The sequence below is a fragment of the Podarcis erhardii genome (assembly GCF_964252035.2).
Source record: "Podarcis erhardii genome assembly, chromosome: 4".
In the NCBI taxonomy this organism is placed as follows: Eukaryota; Metazoa; Chordata; class Lepidosauria; order Squamata; family Lacertidae; genus Podarcis; species Podarcis erhardii.
In genome coordinates, this window is record NC_138508.1 from 81,749,822 (window position 1) to 81,769,600 (window position 19,779).

The 19,779-nt window shown below is 42.3% G+C and overlaps 1 long non-coding RNA gene across 1 annotated transcript; it reads left to right on the plus strand.

Moving 5' to 3' along the window:
* Positions 1-335: 335 nt before the first annotated feature.
* Positions 336-19,275, plus strand: LOC309339917. The gene is made up of 3 exons (XR_014155656.1): positions 336-435; positions 17,813-17,922; positions 18,398-19,275. It is a non-coding gene; the product is annotated as an uncharacterized lncRNA (long non-coding RNA).
* Positions 19,276-19,779: the final 504 nt, after the last annotated feature.

Genomic DNA, 19,779 nt, shown 5'->3' on the forward strand with positions numbered 1-19,779 from the left:
AAAATTGATACTCCATTCACAGGGCAGTTTATTCCATTTTCCCCAACATTTCCCCAACTGTTACTTTCTGCATTATACGTAGTTGCGCTTTCACAAGACTTAAAAGCCACTTCCACGGTAGAATATACTGCAAGTTTAGTGCTCATTTCTGTGTTATTTGCAAATGGATTTTTTTCTGGAAGCAAAATGTTAGGGAAACATCAGGGAAATGAAATAAACTGGTGTGAGAATGCAGCATAAATTAAAAGTATTATTGACAGTTTATCGAACAGGCTTATGACAGACTTTAAGCCCACAAAGGGGCTGTTATGGAAGGCACTAAATGCAATTGCATTTCCTATTGCTAACTGGTCGTGTGAAGTGGTGGAACTACTGTGGAAAGACGACTTCTTTGGTACAAAAGATTATGAAATGAATCACACACTCACAGGCCAGGTAAGTAGGTCTGTTGTTTGTAGGAAAAGAAGAGTGTCACCACCACCCCAGAAAATAAATGCAATTGGGCTTTCAGATCAGATGTGTTCTGTAGCATGCCAAGGTTTGTCCTGCAAAGCCATTAAATTAGCCTGTAGAAACAACTTACATAAATGTGTAAGCAAGCAGAGGTTGCCACACCAATAAATAAGCAGTGGCGTAGCTAGGTGCTCCGGCACCCGGAGCGGCACATATGCCGTGCCCCTGGGGGCGGGACGATCTGCCCATGGGCGGGGCAAATCCACCCAAGGGGCAGGGCGATCCACCCATGGGGCCGATTGGAGCAGCTGCGCAATCCTCTCTGGGGGTCGATCTCGGTGCATGGGGGGGCACCAAATGTCACCCCCCTTCAGGCTGAAGAGAGATGACATCCCCCCCCCCCATGACTCCCAAGCCTACAGCGAGCTGGGGGAAGGGGGAGAGCCGCAGCAGCTGCTTTGCCGCTCACCGGGCTTGGGGGAGTTGCGGGTGGGGCGACCGTGCCGAATGTCATCCCCCTTCAGGATGACACCTGGTGTGGACCGCACCCCCGTTGCTACGCCCCTGTAAATAAGGTGTAACGGTTAGTTGTAAAAAGTGCTAAGAACAAAATGGATCAGGCCAAAGACCCACCTAGTTTAAGTTCTCACAGTAGCCAATCAGATGCTTGTGGGACCAGGGGTGCCAACTTAAATAAAATATGGAGGGCCTAGGTAAGCCCTGCCCCACATAAGCAATTATATAACACAGTGCATGCACACCATTTGAAGGGGGCATCCCCCTCAAATATTTTAGTAGGGGGGGCAAAGACCCCTCAACCCCTAGGAGTTCGCTCCCATGTGTAGGACGCTGATAATAATAATAATAATAATAATAATAATAATAATAATAATAATAATTTATTTATACCCCACCCATCTGGCTGGGTTTCCCCAGCCACTCTGGGCGGCTTCCAACAAAACACTAAAATACAATAACCTATTAAACATTAAAAGGTTTCCTAAACAAGGCTGCCTTCAGATGTCTTCTAAAAGTTTGGTAGTTATTTTTCTCTTTGACATCTGGTGGGAGGGCGTTCCACAGGGCGGGCGCCACTACCGAGAAGTTCCTCTGCCTGGTTCCCTGTAACTTGACTTCTCACAGCGAGGGAACTGCCAGAAGGCCCTCGTACTGGACCTCAGTGTCCGGGCAGAACGATGGAGGTGGAGACGCTCATTCAGGTATACTGGGCCAAGGCCGTTTAGGGCTTTAAAGGTCAGCACCAACACTTTTAATTGTGCTCGGAAACGTACTAGGAGCCAGTGTAGGTCTTTCAGGACCAATGCTATGTTGTCTCGGTGGCCGCTCCCAGTCACCAGTCCAGCTGCCACATTCTGGATTAGTTGTAGTTTCCGGGTCACCTTCAAAGGTAGCAGGATTTGAGTGCAACAGTACTTTCCCTAACTCTGATTCCCAGCATCTGGTCGAGGGGAGACAGTTGCTCCTGCCACAACATTTAGCTGTTGTCTCTATCCCGCAATGTTCAGCTCAGTATCACAACTTTCTGTGACCTACGAGGTAATGAAATTTGTTGCTTGTATATACCTTGGAAGTAGCAATCAATCGAAAGAAGGGCAAAATGACAGAATCACTCTGATAGACTGGGCCCAAAGGAGCCCAAGTGGCTTATGCAATTAAATACAGAGAAATGCAAGATAATGAGATAAGGGACACATAATAAGGAAAGGATTTCTTTCCTAAACACTCACATGGTTCCAAAACACCAAGCAAAAAAAAAAAAAGGGGGGGGGAGACCTGACAGTAGAGATCAAAAGGAAATTGCACATGGCTACAGAAATAAAGTAAATGGCAGCACTGACTCACAGAGAGAAAGGCTATGATAGCAGCCACAGTTATTCTTGCCAAATAGGAATGATTTATGAATGGGACTTTTTAGTACTGAGGAGCTGAGCACACTTTATTATGAAGAAGGGCAATAGGGAAAAAATGGGGGTGGGGGAGAGAGACTGGGAACTTAATTATTCATAAATGTCAGAGAACAGAAGGGAATGGTCTGTAGTCTTTTGAAAATAGAAGAATGAGAGCCATCCCCTCAAGGAGGAATTCAAAATTCTGAAGCCAACAGAGAGGACAGATGTTTCAAAGGCAAGCTTGCAGTGCTGCAAGACACTGAGCGCCAACCTAGATGGGTGATGCAGGGAAGTTCACAATTGGCTCTCCTGAGGTTCTTCACTTTGAAACAGATTGGTAGTTGGGTTGCCTATTGAGGGTTTTGGGTGAGCCAACATGACAGTGATGTGGGATTGAGGGCTGGAGTGATCGTTCTGTGGTATTATGGCAGTAGAGCTCCAGTGTAACTTTTCAATAAATGTGTTTTAAACAAACAAAGAACTGTAGGATGAAGCTCCTCAACCTTCAACACAAACTACTCTGATCAAATGTGGAGTCCCCTAAACTTATTTTTTTATAAAATAAATACTGTAAATTGGGGAAATTCAACCATAGATTATCTGGATGGTATGTGCTCTGGCCCAGACAACTTAAATCCCACTAATTTTACTGGACTGTTAAGCAGTGCTGTTTTTCTAGAAAAAGAGGTGCCAAAGCTCAAAACGAACTTCTCCCTTTTTCTTGTAGAATCACAATGGTGCCTACCTGAGAGGTGCTGGAGCTGGGGAAACCCCCCCTGCTGTTAAGTTGGGATGGAAAAATCTGCCATTCTGTGTACTCTCAGTTTCTCTCCCCACCCCCAATCTAAAATTCAATTTGCTACATCTCTGCAATGGTTTGTGATTTGTTTTTGTCTTGCAAAAACTCAACAGCATTTTTCTGTGAATTATTTCTAATAGACACTTAAAAAAAAAATCAAGAGGCAAACTCATAAAACTACTCTGAATTATATAGTGTTTATAATATAGATTTCCTGTGAGAGGCAACCACAACTGATCTGCATCAGCATAATTTTTATTCTCCCATAACAACATAAACTCATAGCACATGCCTGGAAGTTGCCCATATCTCCTGCTACAATCAGTAAAATTACTCCATCTTGACCAAAAATTATCCTGACTTTGCTTTTGTTCTCTAAATCTGATAAAGTGAGTTAGTTTAACGATTAATCCTCAGCCCCATATTTTACCATGCCATTCTTTGATACCTGGTATAGTTGATGATCTCTATTCCCCTACGTATAAAGTCCTAGCTGCTGCTAAGAAAGGAGTTCTATAGGCTCTTAACAAACACATTCTTGCATGTCTTTCTGCCTACTATGCAAATACAGATTTCAGTTCGCAGTATAATGCATGTTTGTATTTCAAAAGTGGATATATGTATTTTTAATCCCTCTTTCTAATATGTACATTTGTACATATTTTTGGTTGGAGGATTACATCACAACATTCAGAGAAGTGCAGATTCTGGAAGCATATAGCTGCCTTTCAGTTCACAATCTTATAAGAAAAACTGCTCCTTTTCCATTATGAGGTATCCAAGAGCCCGTATAGAGTCCTTAAGTAGGTTCCCTATTGGAAGGAGAAAATAACAGAGGCCAACCAGAGAATATTGAGAAGCAAGCCAGCTAGTAAGCCTGATATGTATTAACTGTTGCAACAGGGTGCCCCCTTCACACACAGGAGGCAGGAGGGACCCCGAACAATGATGCACAAGCCCTTATAGAGATTTTTGAAGTTGCCTACCCTGTAGCCAGAGACCACCCCTAAAACATCATACATACATCACAGAAAGAAGCGGTCTACAGCAGAAATCCTGTCTACCAGGATAATGGTCACTGATTGCGTTACCTGGACAGCCCAGCCGTTCTTTTGTGATGGTAAATACCACTTTAATTCCTGAATCCAGGTCGCAGGCACACCCTATTCATACACAAAGACACCCTTAAGACAGGTAAGCAAAAGACAATGGAGAGGCTTCCCCATTTCCTTCCTCCTTGCAGAGAAATATTTGAGGTCACTGGGAGAGTCCAAATGACTTCAGGATTGTTCTCCTGTACTATTTTAGACACGTGGTTTATATGCTTATGTATGTGTTTGCCTTGTGAATTTATGAAACGCTTATTTTATATTTGGGACCTTAGAATTCTTATAACAACAGACTTCCGGGTTGGCGCCATCGCCGAATGGCGGACTCCCTCCGATCTCCGGAGGGAGTCTGCTCGGCAGGGGCTGGGTCCTACCGCACCGGCGATGCGGGGACCCTTAAAAACCACGGCCAGAGGAGGCCGTGGACATGGAGACTCGGCTGGCACCGCTAGCGCCCTCCCGACTCAGGAAGGAGCCTTTTTAAAGGCTCCGGACCGGGTGCCGGGGAGAAGCGTGGTGCTTGAGTTCTCTGCTATCCCTGCCGAGCGCAGCCGCATGCCATCCGGCGGAGAGCGCTGACTTCTTCTATTGAAAATTTGGATCTAAAAGAAGAACCCGTGAGTAATTGGAATATGGACTAAAAAAAGGGGACAAATTTTTAAAATTTGGAGCGAACGGGGGAGGTGGAAAAAAGGAAGTCAGCCCCCCCCCAAATTGTAGAAGAGCCAAAACAAAGGAATGGATAACTAAGATCGAGAGTAACCTTATTTCACCGAATTTGCAACTTCGCGAGGGAAATTTATAAGATTGAGCCGGAGGAGAAAAGTGGAATTTGTATTAAAAAGCAACACCCCCCCCCCGGAATCCCTGGAGCGATTCGTGAAAATGCCTGGAGAAGAGTAACGGAGGTTTCGACAGGTTTTGACAGCCGTCAAGGAGCTGTCAAAACGGAAGAATGTAACAGAGACTTGGTTATGGACTTTGCCGGTTACATTTGATATAAGTTGAGTATAAAGTGTTTCAAATTGTTCAAATAAGGATAAACAAGCTATTTGGACTGGGGGATGGGCTTTGGAAGGGAACTTTGTTATGGGAATCCATCTAGAGGAGCTGAGGGATATTGCATGTGTTTTTGACAGGAAACTTGTGCAGTTGAATAGAACTTTTAATCTCCTGGGAAACTGCAGAAATGGAACATTATTTTGTCTACAGAGGTCTACACACTATAGGAAACAATGGAACTATCTGTTGGAAAATGAAAGGATCATGATGTAATGTTTTGTTCCTGAACAACAAGCCTCTGCAGGGATATTAGAAACTTTTGGAGAAAGAACATTTCTGTGGGAGAACAGAGAAACAAAAAGGAGGAGAATGGCCGACAAGAATAAGGAAACAACAAGAACTGGACAGAAATGGGAAAGGGGATATTTGGGATATCCAGATTTGACAAGCTTATGGAATTAAAATTGGAGTTTCTACTCCTGGATATAAAAATCTGGATAGAAGAAATGGACCCTCTTCTCGATAGACTTTTTTTTTAGGATTGGACATTCGCAATTAAATGATTGGACATTCGTAATTAATAAGACTGGCAAAGAATCAGAGGGATATGGGTTTAATGTAATGTGGGGAACTCCAGGAAGATATTAGAGATGGAGGGCTAGGAGGAACGTAACAGGGAAAAAGGGGAGGGAAAGTTGGAATCCAAAGGTTGTAAAATTATTATTTAATTCTATGTTGTTGTTTTTTATCTGTATTAAAGGGGGAAACTCGTGGAAGGGAATAGATCGATCTTAGGGGGATGGGAACTATGCTAAATTGGGTAATGGAGGATGATTGTAATTTGGGGATAAGAATTTGTTGAATCTAATTGTTTATTTGGAAGATTTGGAACACATGAGGGGGTGGGGAGGGGAAGTCCTAGTTATTGGAAAAAGTTTATAAATTGGATTTAATTTGTTTTAATTTGGAAAATCTTAATAAAAATTATTTAAAAAAAAAAAAGAATTCTTATAACAACATATTGTTTCAGAGTGTGAGAATTAGGGAGGTTTGTATTAAACTGAAAACTGAGCCAAACGTATCCCCAGTTGTATGCATAGTGCGCTCAAGATTGCATCCAAAGGCCTCATTCCAGCAGGCTGCTGTGTGTGCATGTTGTCTGGTTGGAAACCCCAAACACTAGCTTGGGCCGTGCAGCCTTAGTCAGACTCTTGGAAACAGTGCCAATCAGTTCAGAAATGAGAGGAGGGAGGAGTGGAATGCATCCTCCCCACTCCCCAGCCTCCAGCAGATGATTGGCAAACACTATTGCAGATGATCTTATCAGGGTTGCACAGCTTCTGGGCTTTTTGATTCTGCAGAAACATGAGTTCAGCACAAGCCCCACAAATTGGGGCAATACTATTCCTTTAGCTCCCTTTGAATACAGGAGAAGGAAGTGCTATAGCCGTATCTAGCCGAAGTGTGGGAGGGATTATTAGAGTGACAAGAATTGAAAATGATTTTTAAATACTGTTTGCACATTAATAAATCACATCCATTTTTCATTTATCACCACGTCAGCTTTGTGAGGTGCAGCTGCAGTGCTTTCAAGTGAGGGATAAGTTAATTTGTAAAAAAAAAAACAACTTTAAAAAGTAAAGACAAGCGCACAAGCTGATTTATTATCATTTAAGGGGAGATGAAAATCCACTTCGCTTTAAGTAGGGCTGTGTATACAACATATATTTAAACCACATTTAAGGCACCTGACTTCCCCCAAAGAGTCCTGGGAACTATAGTTTGTTGAGGGTGCCCAGCACTGTAGCCCTGTAGGGATAAACTACAGTTCCCGGTTGAACGTGCGCACTGCCTTCAGTGAATCATGGCACTCATGGTGATGCGAGACAACAGAGTGGCAGTTCTGCCTGCAGTGTTACATCTGTGATGACTCGTTCATTCATACATGCAGCAAGCTATCACTTTTATTGTGTGGTCATGTACATGTGTGAACTAGCTCTGGACTGCTGGGCACTGTATCCAGGCACGGGGCCAAAGGGGTTTCCTCTGTAGTATATGGATGCCTCGCCACTGAAAAGCAGGATGGCCCCCATAAGCTTGTTATTTGACATGCCACGTCAAAAAAGCCAAGAGTGCCATGTCCTGCATGCATGTGTGAGCACATCCTAGCTCTTGCTTCTTGGTCCTTCAGCTTCAAAAGCTTGTAATCTTATGTTACATCTTGATCTTCAAAAGCTTATCATTGATCACATGATCATCTCTGTCTGTTTCTCATATGCCCACCCCCTTTGTTGTTGTTGTCGTTTGCAAGTTTGGGCATTTTGTAGCATCTGTTCATTTTTCACAGCCAAGGAAGAACCATATGTTTCATATCTGGTTTTTAAGCATGTTTTGATACAACAGGTGGCAAATCTTTAAAAACTATTATTAACTGTTATTACTTTGCCATCTTCATTTAGCACTTGGGTGCCGGGCCCGTTCCGCTCCTCAGACAGAAAATCAAAGCACACATTGGGGGGAAAATAAATTAGTGCTTTTCATCCCAACTTTGCAACCAGCCAGACAGCTTGCAATAAGCTCTTTAAGGAGAATAGGAACTTATTTCAACTTCCCTATTACTTACACCCTTCTTTCTCACAAAACCTGCCCAGTTTAGAAGGTACCATATATATATGGCACTAATCCAAGTTAGGTAGGATTAAATAAAATGCACTAAAAGCATTGAAAGGTATCTTATTCTGTTATTTTCAAAGGGATATAAAAGTACAATCAGAAGCATGAGTTCCATAGGGCTTATTTCCTATTTATATTTATTTCTCTGGTGGGTAGGCATAGGATTTCAGTTGTATGGTGCAGTTCTGTGCATGTCCGTGCAGAAGTATGCCCCACTGAGCTCAACAGGACTTACTTTCAGGATTGTCATGAATAACTTTTAACGGGATTAGGTATGTTCATGGAGAAGTGAAGAATGTTGAGACATGTATTTCTACTATAGGGAAAAACGAAGTGCATATGTGGATAGGGTAGCACAGGGGTCAGCAAACTTTTTCAGCAGGGGGTCGGTCCACGTTCCCTCAGACCTTGTGGGGGGCTGGACTATATATTTTTTTTTTTTTGGGGGGGGGAATATGAACGAATTCCTATGCCCTACAAATAACCCAGAGAAGCATTTTAAATGAAAGGACACATTCTACTCATGTAAAAACTTGCTGATTCCTGAATTTAGAAGGCAATTGGGCCGGATCTGGCCCCCGGGCCTTAGTTTGCCTACCCATGGGGTAGCACCACCACACTAAAGGTTTGCCTGCATAATGGTATCAATGAGGACAAGTGAAGCCAAAGTGGGAAGTGGGAAGGGGGGGGGAGGAAGCATGAAGCATATATATATATATATATATATATGTGTGTGTGTGTGTGTGTGTGTGTGTGTGTGTGTGTGTGTATGAATGAAAGAAGACACTTTTAAACACTGCATAATATGCTCTCAAAAATAAATAAATCTGAATAGTTTCCAAGTCAGCCAGACTTGAAATAGAATTGCTGGTACCAAAGTTTTAATGGTTTATTCTTGTGAAAGGTCTGCAAATTTGTCTACAAGCTGAGCCCAACGTGCTTTTAATGCAGTAAGTGGGGTGGTGGTGATTTTTAAAGCACAATGTGTGACAAAGACTTTCACGCTGGCAGTTGACCTTGATAAATTGCTACCAGCACCTAGTTAGATAAGGATTCCTTGTTAAAATAAACAAGATTGCACTGGGCTGATTGGAACTCTAAGCATTTTGTGGTATTCTTGTTTATCAAATGGGCAGAGCAAACCTAAGTGGGCGAGGAAACAATAATTTCCTGTTGTTGTTGTTGTTGTTGTTGTTACTTCCCAACGTCAGAATAAAAGGAGGCGGGTTGAGCTTGTTGGGTCCTGATATATTCGTGGATGGCTGTTTCTAAATGATAGTTGCAGTGATCGTGGAGGTGGAGTTAGAAGGATGAGGCAAGGATACAGGGAGAGGCTGTATGAGCAACAGATCAGATGCCCATAGGGCAGAACATACTCCAGGGAATAAACAAAGACAATAACAGTGCATTACTCACCATCACCGTGTTTGTGTGTGCAGTCAATGATGGGAGGAATTCCTGATGAAGTGTGGCACTCCCCCATATTGCTTTATCAAGGAGTGGCTGGTGGCTGGCTATCAAAAGAGAAAAAGGCTCTATTCACATATCCAGTTATGTGGATAGATCTACCTCCCTCATATAAATGAATAGGGAAGCCGCAGTGTGTGTGTGCTGCTAGTTTGGACTTGCTCACTTTGCTTAGCGTAGGCAGTTCTTTCCAAGAAATGTTCTTCTGGAACACCAGCCTTATTTACTTCGCGAAATAAACATATTTGAATACGTTTCCTTTGTGGGAATATTTCCCACTTCTGATGCGCATACACCTTTTGGTACCATCAGCAGTTAGGTTTCAGCATAAAACTGTTATCCTTAATTTGAATTCTACTGTCTGTCATTTGCTCATTTAAAGGGAGTGTTGATTGACATGTGGATATGGAAAAAACATATTTGGAGATGGAACAACTATAGCAGAATACCCATGACAGAAGAAACATTATTCTTAAGAAGACAGCACTTACAGAACAATGTCAAAGAAGTGAGAGGCATAAAACTAAACAGTATTCTAAAACTGTATCAGTGTTGGAGGGGGGGAAAAAGAGATCAAACTTTGTCTGAAGCATGAAACTTTAAAAGGAAATCAAGCTCAGCATTCAAAAATACTGTTTTAAAGAGGAATGCCAAATGATCTGGAAGGAAAGAAAAAGGTTCCATGAAATAGTTGCATTTGGAAAAGCTTAACAGTGTTATCACTCTGATCTGAAACACGTTTATCTGGAATGAAGTCCTCTTTATTTCTATCAAGGAATAAGCTGAATCTATTAGTTTTCAGTAACATCCTGCTCCCCCAGCAGTGCCTCCTCTTTTTAGTCATTTTATAACACATTTCTTTGCTTATTTGTTTAATCACTTTCAACTGTCCTGTGTTCCCACTAACAGCAAAATGTGATTGGCTCTGCTGTGATGTCATCCTACCCACTATGTGATCCCTTTGAGTATGAAAATTACAGTTAATGGCATGAGCTGTGACCTGGAAGTTCCAGGTTAAAATTTCAACTCATTGAGCTTGGTGAACTCATTGGGGGCCTTGGGCAATCTACCTTCTCTCTGTAATAATATGAAGACAGTAATAGTTGTCCGTTTTATAGAGCTACGGTAAGGGTTACTGAGCTAATTAGGAGTTTGGGGCACTTACAAAAAAGTTACAGGCAGGTAGCCGTGTTAGTCTGACGTAGTTGAAACAAAATAAAACATTCCTTCCAGTAGCACCTTAGAGACCAACTAAGTTTGTTATTGGTATGAGCTTTCGTGTGCATGCACACTTCTTCAGATGCTCTTCAGATACTCTTCTGTTTCAGTGTATCTGAAGAAGTGTGCATACACGAAAGCTCATACTAAGTTGGCCTCTAAGGTGCTACTGGAAGGAATTTATTTATTTTTTTTGTTACAAAAAAGTGTTATACAAATATGCTTCCTATTGTCTTGTTGTCCCATCATTTCCTATCATGGTTTGGCACTGGATAATGAATAGGTGATATACATTCCAACTAGAATAACATTTCTAAGCAAGCAATTTAGTACACCTACACTGTAATCCTATACGAGTACATTCTAATTTTATGAAACTCACTCCGTTGTAGGCTGTAATGTAATAAACACTTACGCAAGAGTAAATTTTCATTGAACTGAATGGGCTTTACTTCTGAGTAGTCATGCATAGGCTTTTTTTCTGTGATAGTGCTCCACAGAAATTTCATTTGCTGTAAAGTCATTTGCTATAATAGCTTAAGAAAAATCAAACCGAGTATAAGACATTTTCTTTCCACTCCTTTGCACTGCAAATAGTAATATAAGCTTAATCAATAATTACCAACTGAGGAGTTAGCACATTATAGACAGGTTACTCAAGTGCTCTCAACCATCAAGTCATTTAACAGTTAACTTATGGATTAAGCAGCTCTTTTAGAAGCTGAATATAAAAATGGCCATTTAAGTTGATCTTTTCATCAATATAATCATCTCTAGAGTTGTCTCTATACAGTAGGACTGCTGCTATGCAAAGTCCAAAACAAGATGAAACTGAAAAATTGCATCCATCTATTAGTACAGCTGTACACATGACCATTAATACTATTTTTTTCAATATGGTTGGCTAGTTATTCCCCTGTAAGAAGGACTGTACAACAAGTCAAGTCCTTGCATATAATATCTTTAAAGGGAATAATTTTCCACTTCTTGCCTCACCATTTAAAAAGATGTCACATCTATTACAAATACCTGGACAGTAGGTGTACTCTTATGTCTCCCATTGTGGAGTAATAACAGCCTCTGGAAGTATTCTTGATTCAGAGCCTGTATCTCCTCCTAATTTACAAGAGCTGAAGCCAATTTAGAGCCTGGAGTTGTTGTGCAGTATTATGTGTTTCTAAGAGCACCAGGGATAGCAGCAAATACGATAGGGAACATGTTAAAGGTAAAGGTAAAGGGACCCTGGCTCATCTCGCTTTATTGGCCGAGGGAGCCGGCGTACAGCTTCCGGGTCATGTGGCCAGCATGACTAAGTCACTTCTGGCCAACCAGCGCATGGAAACACTGTTTACCTTCCTGCCACAGTGGTACCTATTTATCTACTACACTTTGACGTCCTTTGAACTGCTAGGTTGGCAGGAGCAGGGACCGAACAACGGGAGCTCACCCCATTGCGGGAATTCGAACTGCTGACCTTCTGATCGGCAAGTCCTAGGCTCTGTGGTTTAACCCACAGGGCCACCCACGTCCCTTAGGGAACATGTTAGCAGGGAGTTAAATGTGAGTTAAATTCTCCATGTCATATTTTATTTTATTTTTTAAACGAGCAATGTGAATCAATCTTAAAGCTTGATGGGCTCACACAATGAGGGATCATCACAGGACAGAGCAACGCCCCATTGCCCCTTCTACCAAAATAGCATCCTCATGGGCATTCAGCCATCATGCAACACTCTTACAAGGAATGGGAAGCCTACGTTCCCTCCTCTACTTGAGTTTATCCTTCTTTTCCACTTGGTCAAAGAATACAAGACATTCATGTTCCTGACTCTTCAGAGGGAGTGGGTTGGATAAGCAGATCTAGAACATAGGTGCAAACAGACCGTCCATTTCCCAGAAATTCCTGATATACCATAGTGTGAGAAAGCAAGGCTCTACTATGCTATATGAGGGAATCTCTCTCTATGTGGGCATTTATTGATTTATGCCAAGTGTTCTTGCACCCCAAAGTGTCTTTTGGGTACACGTGGCACTTTCTATAGCAGGAGAGCAGCTGATCCAAATGTACAGGGTGTTTTTTGCATTGATATTTTCTTCCCCAGGCAACCATCACTGGGGAAACCTCCATATATTTTCTGTTGCATCAACTCTTGCCACAGCAAACTGCTACGTGGAATTTCTGCTTCAAATATTTTGTAGCCAAAGTTGCTAAAAGTGTCTGTGGAGTGTGTGATTTCTGCCTGCAAGTCGGAAAATAGCCTTGTTAATGCTATAATCTGCTATAACACTAAAATTGCTTTAAATCATGGGGCTAGGCTGCTGGCCAAGGATTCTTTTGTTAGGTAGATTGCTGGTGAATAGCTCAAAATGGTCAGCTGATAGGAGCTAATGGCCAGGAGATGGTCTCCTGAATAAATGGAGATCCCTCTGCCTTCAGTATTTTGAATGGGAAAGGCCTTAGAGCATGGGAAGGGAAATGTTTGGTTTGGCCTAATAGGGTGAAGTCACTTAGTAGAAGAACTAGTAGGAGAAAATTGGAAACATGTTCCATTGGCAAGCTGAATAATATTTCTAGGCATTTGTCACCTTGCACATAGGCTACATCTTTCAAGCTACGAATTCCAAGTTTGCTATTTGCGGGAGTTATCCTGTTGCTTTTGGACCAAAGCTGTTTGCTAAGAAGCAACTCTGAAGTGTCCTGCACCCCTGGTGGATTAGAGGACGCTTGGTGTGTTTAGTATGTTTGCAATTGAAATATAGACTTCTCCCTGATGGATTTTGTTCAACTAAAAAAAGGAGGGGGGGGGAATAGGCCAAAACCCAAACCAATAAAATTTATTTGCACAGTGAAAGAATTTGCAGACATTCTGCCAAACTGTGATGTGTTTTCAAGGAAGCCAAGTTCAAGATCAGTGCCAAGTGGCATAGGGAGAAATCGGATCCCATTCTAATGAGCTGGCATGAGTTGGGAAGATCAATAACTGAAGGCAGTTATTGTGCGATGGCAAACTGTGAGCCAGTTGAAAAGTAGTTGGCAATCAAAGAATATCAGGGTCTCCCTAATCAACTGAGAGTCCATGCAGGAATGGAAAAGTAAAATATGGAACCAAAACAAAATATTAACCCTAGAAAATTAGGGTCTCTTTATAGATCATGGTCAGAAGCGGGGACAGGGACTCCCATTCTATGCACTATGTACTTGGAAGCTACTCTCACAGAGCTTAATAACCTTCCAGAATAAGTGAGCACAGAATTGCATTCTTAACCTGCTAGATGCTGGATTTGCTGGAAATCACACGTCTGGGGCTGTTACTCACACATTCCTGAGTGTCATTCAGTTCCTCATCCTTTAATCAATCAATACTGATGGCTTTCAGCTGAGTGTGTCAATTGATGTTTGTGGTGATCTAAGGAGAAATGAGAGGCGTATCCATGTTGTTTGATCTGTTATGGCCCATTCACAAATCCAGACTGCAACAATCATCAAGTTCTTGAACATATGTATGTGAACTCGCTCACTGTTGAAGGTTTAAAAGGTTTTATCACTGCTGCCATATACAGTGCTGCCATATCCAATGCAATTGTCTTCACATCTTACATAAAGTTTTAGGTCTTGTAGAAGCAGGCCATATTAATTTACGTGTTGTTTAGATTCTGCTTAACAACACAGAGACTGTTTAGTTCTTGTACCCCCATATTAGTGGAAGTTTGGGAATGCCTTTCCAGGTCACTTTCTTTTGGAGATCTGACATTGCTGGATACTTAGGCTGACTTTGTAAAAACATCTTTATTTAACAAACGTGCAGAGTAAGAAGAAATGATAAGCATGCACTAACTGTCCCCGGCAATTTTACAACTGAAGCAGGGCAACTCGTCCCATCCAGCAAGTCCAGAGGATACTCCTTCCCTCTGGACTAAATACACAGTGGATCTCTTTAATCATATACCTGGTGATATTTTAACTCACAACATTTTCCTTTCACATTTCATCTTTCATGGACTGGTGTCACACAACTTTATCTCTGTTCATTTGCGGCATGTGTATGTCTCACATTTCCTGCGAAGAGCTCAGGGTAGTGTGTATGAGACTCCAGGTGGTCTTCATTCTTGGCGCAGGTCAGCCCCAGAGCTGGTTAGCTTTAGAGAAGGGGTTAGCAAGGTTTACCTTGCCTGGGCCGGTTCACTCCAGTGGAGATCCCTCCGTGGGCCGGATTGCGCGCATGCATGAGCGTGCGCGGCCACGATTTCCAGCGTCTGCGCAGACACAATTTCTGGCATCTGCATCTGCGCAGACACAATTTCCAGCATCTGAGCATGCACAGATGTGATTTCCGGCACCGTGGAAGTGAGTCCCCGCACCACACTGCGCTGGTTTAGCACAGCGCGCGGGGGCTCACCAAGCAGGTGACTCGTTCGGGGGTGGCTCGGGGGCTGGTTAAACGACCCCTGTGGGCCACTTGTGGACCATGGGCCTTAGGTTGCCTACCCCTGCTTTAGAGACTGAACTATATCTGAAGCCTTTTGACTTGAGAGTGAAGCTTCCTTTTCCAATGAACAGTTCGTAAGCTGCATCAGGATGTCTGCCCCACAGGCTCCAACAACAAAGACTCTCCTCCCTGGAAGAGAGGGGAGTGGTTGTGGGCGGGAGCCCGAGCTCCGCCCCTAGCAGGGGGCGTTAGACCCCTGCCTCCCCCTCTCACCTGGCTGGCGCCCATGCCCATCAGCAGGCACCCAACCAGGTGCCTCCAAGGGGGCGTTTACAGCAGCCTATATGCTGCAGCGCCAGCCCCTCCTCGGCCTCATTCTCCGTCGTTCCGTCGCGAGTCACCCACCCTCCACTCCCTTTGAGCTCAGGGTCTTAGTTTTCCTTGGCCTTGCTATGGACCTTAGGTTGGTTGCCCTGGTTGTCCAGGGGGCCTGGTAGGAATTTTTCCATTTGGCATTAGGCTTTTTGTTTTTTTGCCTACCTTGTAGCAATCGTCACAATTTTCGTGGTATTGGTGGGTAGGTTAGGCATTGGAATAATGTGTTGTGGTGTGTCGAAGGGCTAGGTGTAGCCATCGCCTATGCCTTCAATTTTTTGGGTATTCCGTTAAAGGAATCTGGCGGTCGTGTATTCTGTCCGATGCCTGCTTGGCGGGAGGCCATGGCACGACCCTCGGTGATATCCGGGGAGAGCCTATAGTTGGATTAGCATCAACAGGCTCCACCTACTGGTGAATAAACCCCCCTTGTTTTAGACATCCAATGCCTAAGCCAATACCTTTTCACTGCTGTAATCAATAAAGTTGTGGCCTTTTCTTGCCCATTAACCTTATATCACATGTCCTTGTGTATTCATTCCACATTGCGGGGGTCGGGTCCTCGAACCACAATCAGATTAATTAGCAAGTGCTTAGTTCATGTATACAACTATGCAAACTGTTATTGTTATGAAGGCACTACAATATACATAAGGCCATGTGAAATGACCCTTGGGAGGCAGACTTTTGGATAAACAAAGGCACTGGTGCAGAAGCCAATCTCTTCCCAAATCAGATGACAATGCAATGCCTATGGTGCAGAGATTTGCTTTCAAATGAAAGAAGAGAGATCACCCCCACTCTAGAAACTGATTTATTCTTTTGCAGCTAGCTTCCCGGCCATAAAATGCAAGCCATTTTGGGCCAGCGAGCATGTGATTTTGGTATGGATGTTGGTATTTCTGTATTCATTTCCATTTGCATTGCCCTCTATTCTGAAAAATAAGATTTATTCTCCTTTATCCCACTGACTCTTTGGCTCCATGTCTGCAGGTACATTTCTGTAGATAATCCACTACCAAGCCTAAATAAGGTTCATCTGTGAAGGAGAGTTGCTTCTGGTACTCAAATACAGCGGTCCTTAAACTTTGGTCACCTCCAATTAGATAATCTGCTCTTGTTTTAATTATGAGATTATGAGCCATTTTTCTGCAGACCTTATAAATTGGATTGCTTCATCCAGCCTGTTGAAGGGTAGGCTTCTGCACTTTGCAGTTTCAGAGGATTCCAGCTGACAAGCACATTTTGTTAGAAAACACACCACAACGATAGCTGCCTAATCTCTTAGAAACCCGGTTTAATGCTCCTTATTTAATTTCAAAATCAGCTAGTGGCAGAACATGGCCAAACACAACACACAACTGTAATCGACTGCATGTGCAACACAAATGATGACTTATTGTTATCTTTCAATAACATCTTTGTTACTCCTTTCAAAAGGAAGAAAAATGTGAAAAGTATGAAAGTGATATTAAGCAGATGTTAGACGGTAGTTGTCAATCTTGTCTAAGCATGCAGGTGCTAATGTGTTATAATTATCCCTTTTGGCAGTTGATATTTAGGATTTTGGATCCCACCTAGTCAATCACAGCTGTAATTGTTAAGCTTCTTACATAGCTAATATGCTGGGTAATAACTAGATCAAGATTTAATATTTGACGTTTACTATCAATTATCTTTTCTTCTGACATACATCTCCAGTACTCAGATTCCTGGAGATTAGGCACTTTTCCAGACACTCGGTATAATAAATAAAAAGAATTGTTGCTGTGTAAGACTTAAATCAAAGAAACATCGTGATCCACATTTCTCCAGGTTTACGCAATATATTTACTTGTAGTAATTTCCCTCACATTTACCCCTCTCTTTTATCAAGTTGCTTACAGAAGAAACCCATAGTTCAGAGTGTCATAGCAATATTCTGGCAGAGTATGAAACTGGTACTATTTCTACACAGTGTAACATACCAAAACATCCATATAGAAAGTGTAGCTTGCTCCTACTCTATTTGCTACGGTCTGAAACTTATTTTACTCCTTGTGACCTGCTAGTTCAGAATTCCGCATGACTACTATTCCAAAGATGGTTAGGAAGTATCAATTATGATCAAAATAAACCAATCTAAAAACATAAAGCACTTCCTGATCAGTACTTTTGAGTAGACATACCCTCAAATGTCATTTGAAATAAGCATGCTAGTTCACCAAATTTGAACACATGGTCCTGCCTCCTGATGGGGTGAATGGTTATCTGGGCAACGCTCATGTGATTGATGATGGTTAGGTTTTGCATGGCAAATATTTTCCAGAGTCAATCCTCTGAGTTCCAAGAAACCACTAGGCTTGCCCAAGTAGTAAGATTCTTGTTGTTCTCCTGTAGGGTCCCAAACTATGACTTGAGAAGAAGCCAGGATCTGAAACCACCTTCTGATTTGGGCTTGTTCTAACAAACCACAATTCCCCAACTTTGGGCATCACAAGGAACCATGGGTAACTTAAAATTTTAAAAATGAATGTTTTTAATCTCCCCCCCCTGCTGCAAAAAGAAAGAAAGGTTTAGGAGGAGTGCATACACCTAAGTCTTCTGGGTGCATATTGAATGTTTCCTGTTATATCTGACATGTTCCTGGAGCTCCAAAGGTATCTTAACAATTCTCAGAAGGCCAACAAATTATTTAATAATATCATCTAGTTCAGCCTTCCCCAGTCTAGTGTCTTGGTACTCTTCAGATGTTTTGGACTACAACTTGCATCATCCCTGACAAACGGACCTGCTATTCCTTGTGCCAAGTTAAAATAGAAAACCACAGTTTTGCCCAATAAAATTGTTAGTGTTTGGAGCATCATAAGCAACAGCATACATGTCTTGAATTTTTTCCATATGCACTAGCTTCTGAACAAATGTAGACAGGTAGTTTGTGTTAATTAGAAAAAAGGCAATTTAACCTAATCTTCTCCTTTTCAGACAAGCTGGCAACACAACAAATAATGGCGGAAAGCGCTCCACCATTGAAAACCACACTAGTAATCTTCGAAACAATATTGTTACAAGTTAAGTACTCCCTGTTGCCTCCAGCAGACAGGGTCTAGTTTCAAGAGGATGTTGCTCAACTTTGAATGGAAAACGTCTGAAATGTTGACAGCACAGAACATTAAGGTTTCAGAGCAAAACAAATGAAACCGGACCGTGTCATTTTGCAATAAAACACGAAGTTGTGTAATAGTGCCTTTTTAAAGCCACTTGCACATTTCAAGACTTCAAATAAAATGCTATTAACACAGACAGATAAACAGGCTAAGCCATTATTTGCCTGGGGTGATACCCTTGTGATTTACAACAGGCAAAGAAAATATAGTAGCATAGCTGTTCAAAATTGAATGATATCAGTACCAAAATAATCCTTTCATAGAGCTATAAGGGCCTTTGATAAGAAATTCAAAAAAATTGCATGTTTTTTCAAAGCAAATCCAGTTACATACAAGTGCCTATTATACAATCCAATTACTTTTTTAAGTGCGCCTGTAAAGTTACTTTTAGTTTGACCATCAAACAGGAAGCCTTCACAGACGTTAACGCAGCAGTCAGTTCCTAACACTCCCTCACACTTTAGCACAGGCATCCCCAACCTTCGGCCCTCCAGATGTTTTGGCCTACAACTCCCATGATCCCTAGCTAACAGGACCAGTGGTCAGGGATGATGGGAATTGTAGTCCAAAACCTCTGGAGGGCCGAAGGTTGGGGATGCCTGCTTTAGCATGACCAAAAATAGAACCCTGGAAGGTGAGATGTTGGTAGGAGATGGCTTGATTATATTTATTTCTTTGCTTATTTTGAAGGTTTAAACCTCATACAGTGGTACCTCGGGTTAAGAACTTAATTCATTCTGGAGGTCCGTTCTTAACCTGAAACTGTTCTCAACCTGAGGTACCACTTTAGCTAATGGTGCCTCCCGCTGCTGTCGCGCGATTTCTGTTCTCATCCTGAAGCAAAATTCTTAACCCGAGGTATAATTTTTGGGTTAGCAGAGTCTGTAACCTGAAGTGTCTGTAACCCAAGGTACCACTCTATTTCAATCATATGATTTTCAACACTACTTACAAATAAGAGGTAATGCTACAACCCCCCCTTCCCTAAAAAACCAAAAAAACCCTTACACATAGTTAAGTTGGCAGGGGTGCTAACTTGAATAAAATATGGGGGGGGGCAGGTAAGCAATGCCTATATAATCAATCACATGATGTAGTGTGCACACATCATTTGAATGGCAGTGCCCATCATCTTTTTTGGGGGGTAGCCACCTCAAATATTTTATTGGAGGGGGGAACCACAGCCCCTAGGAGCTGGCT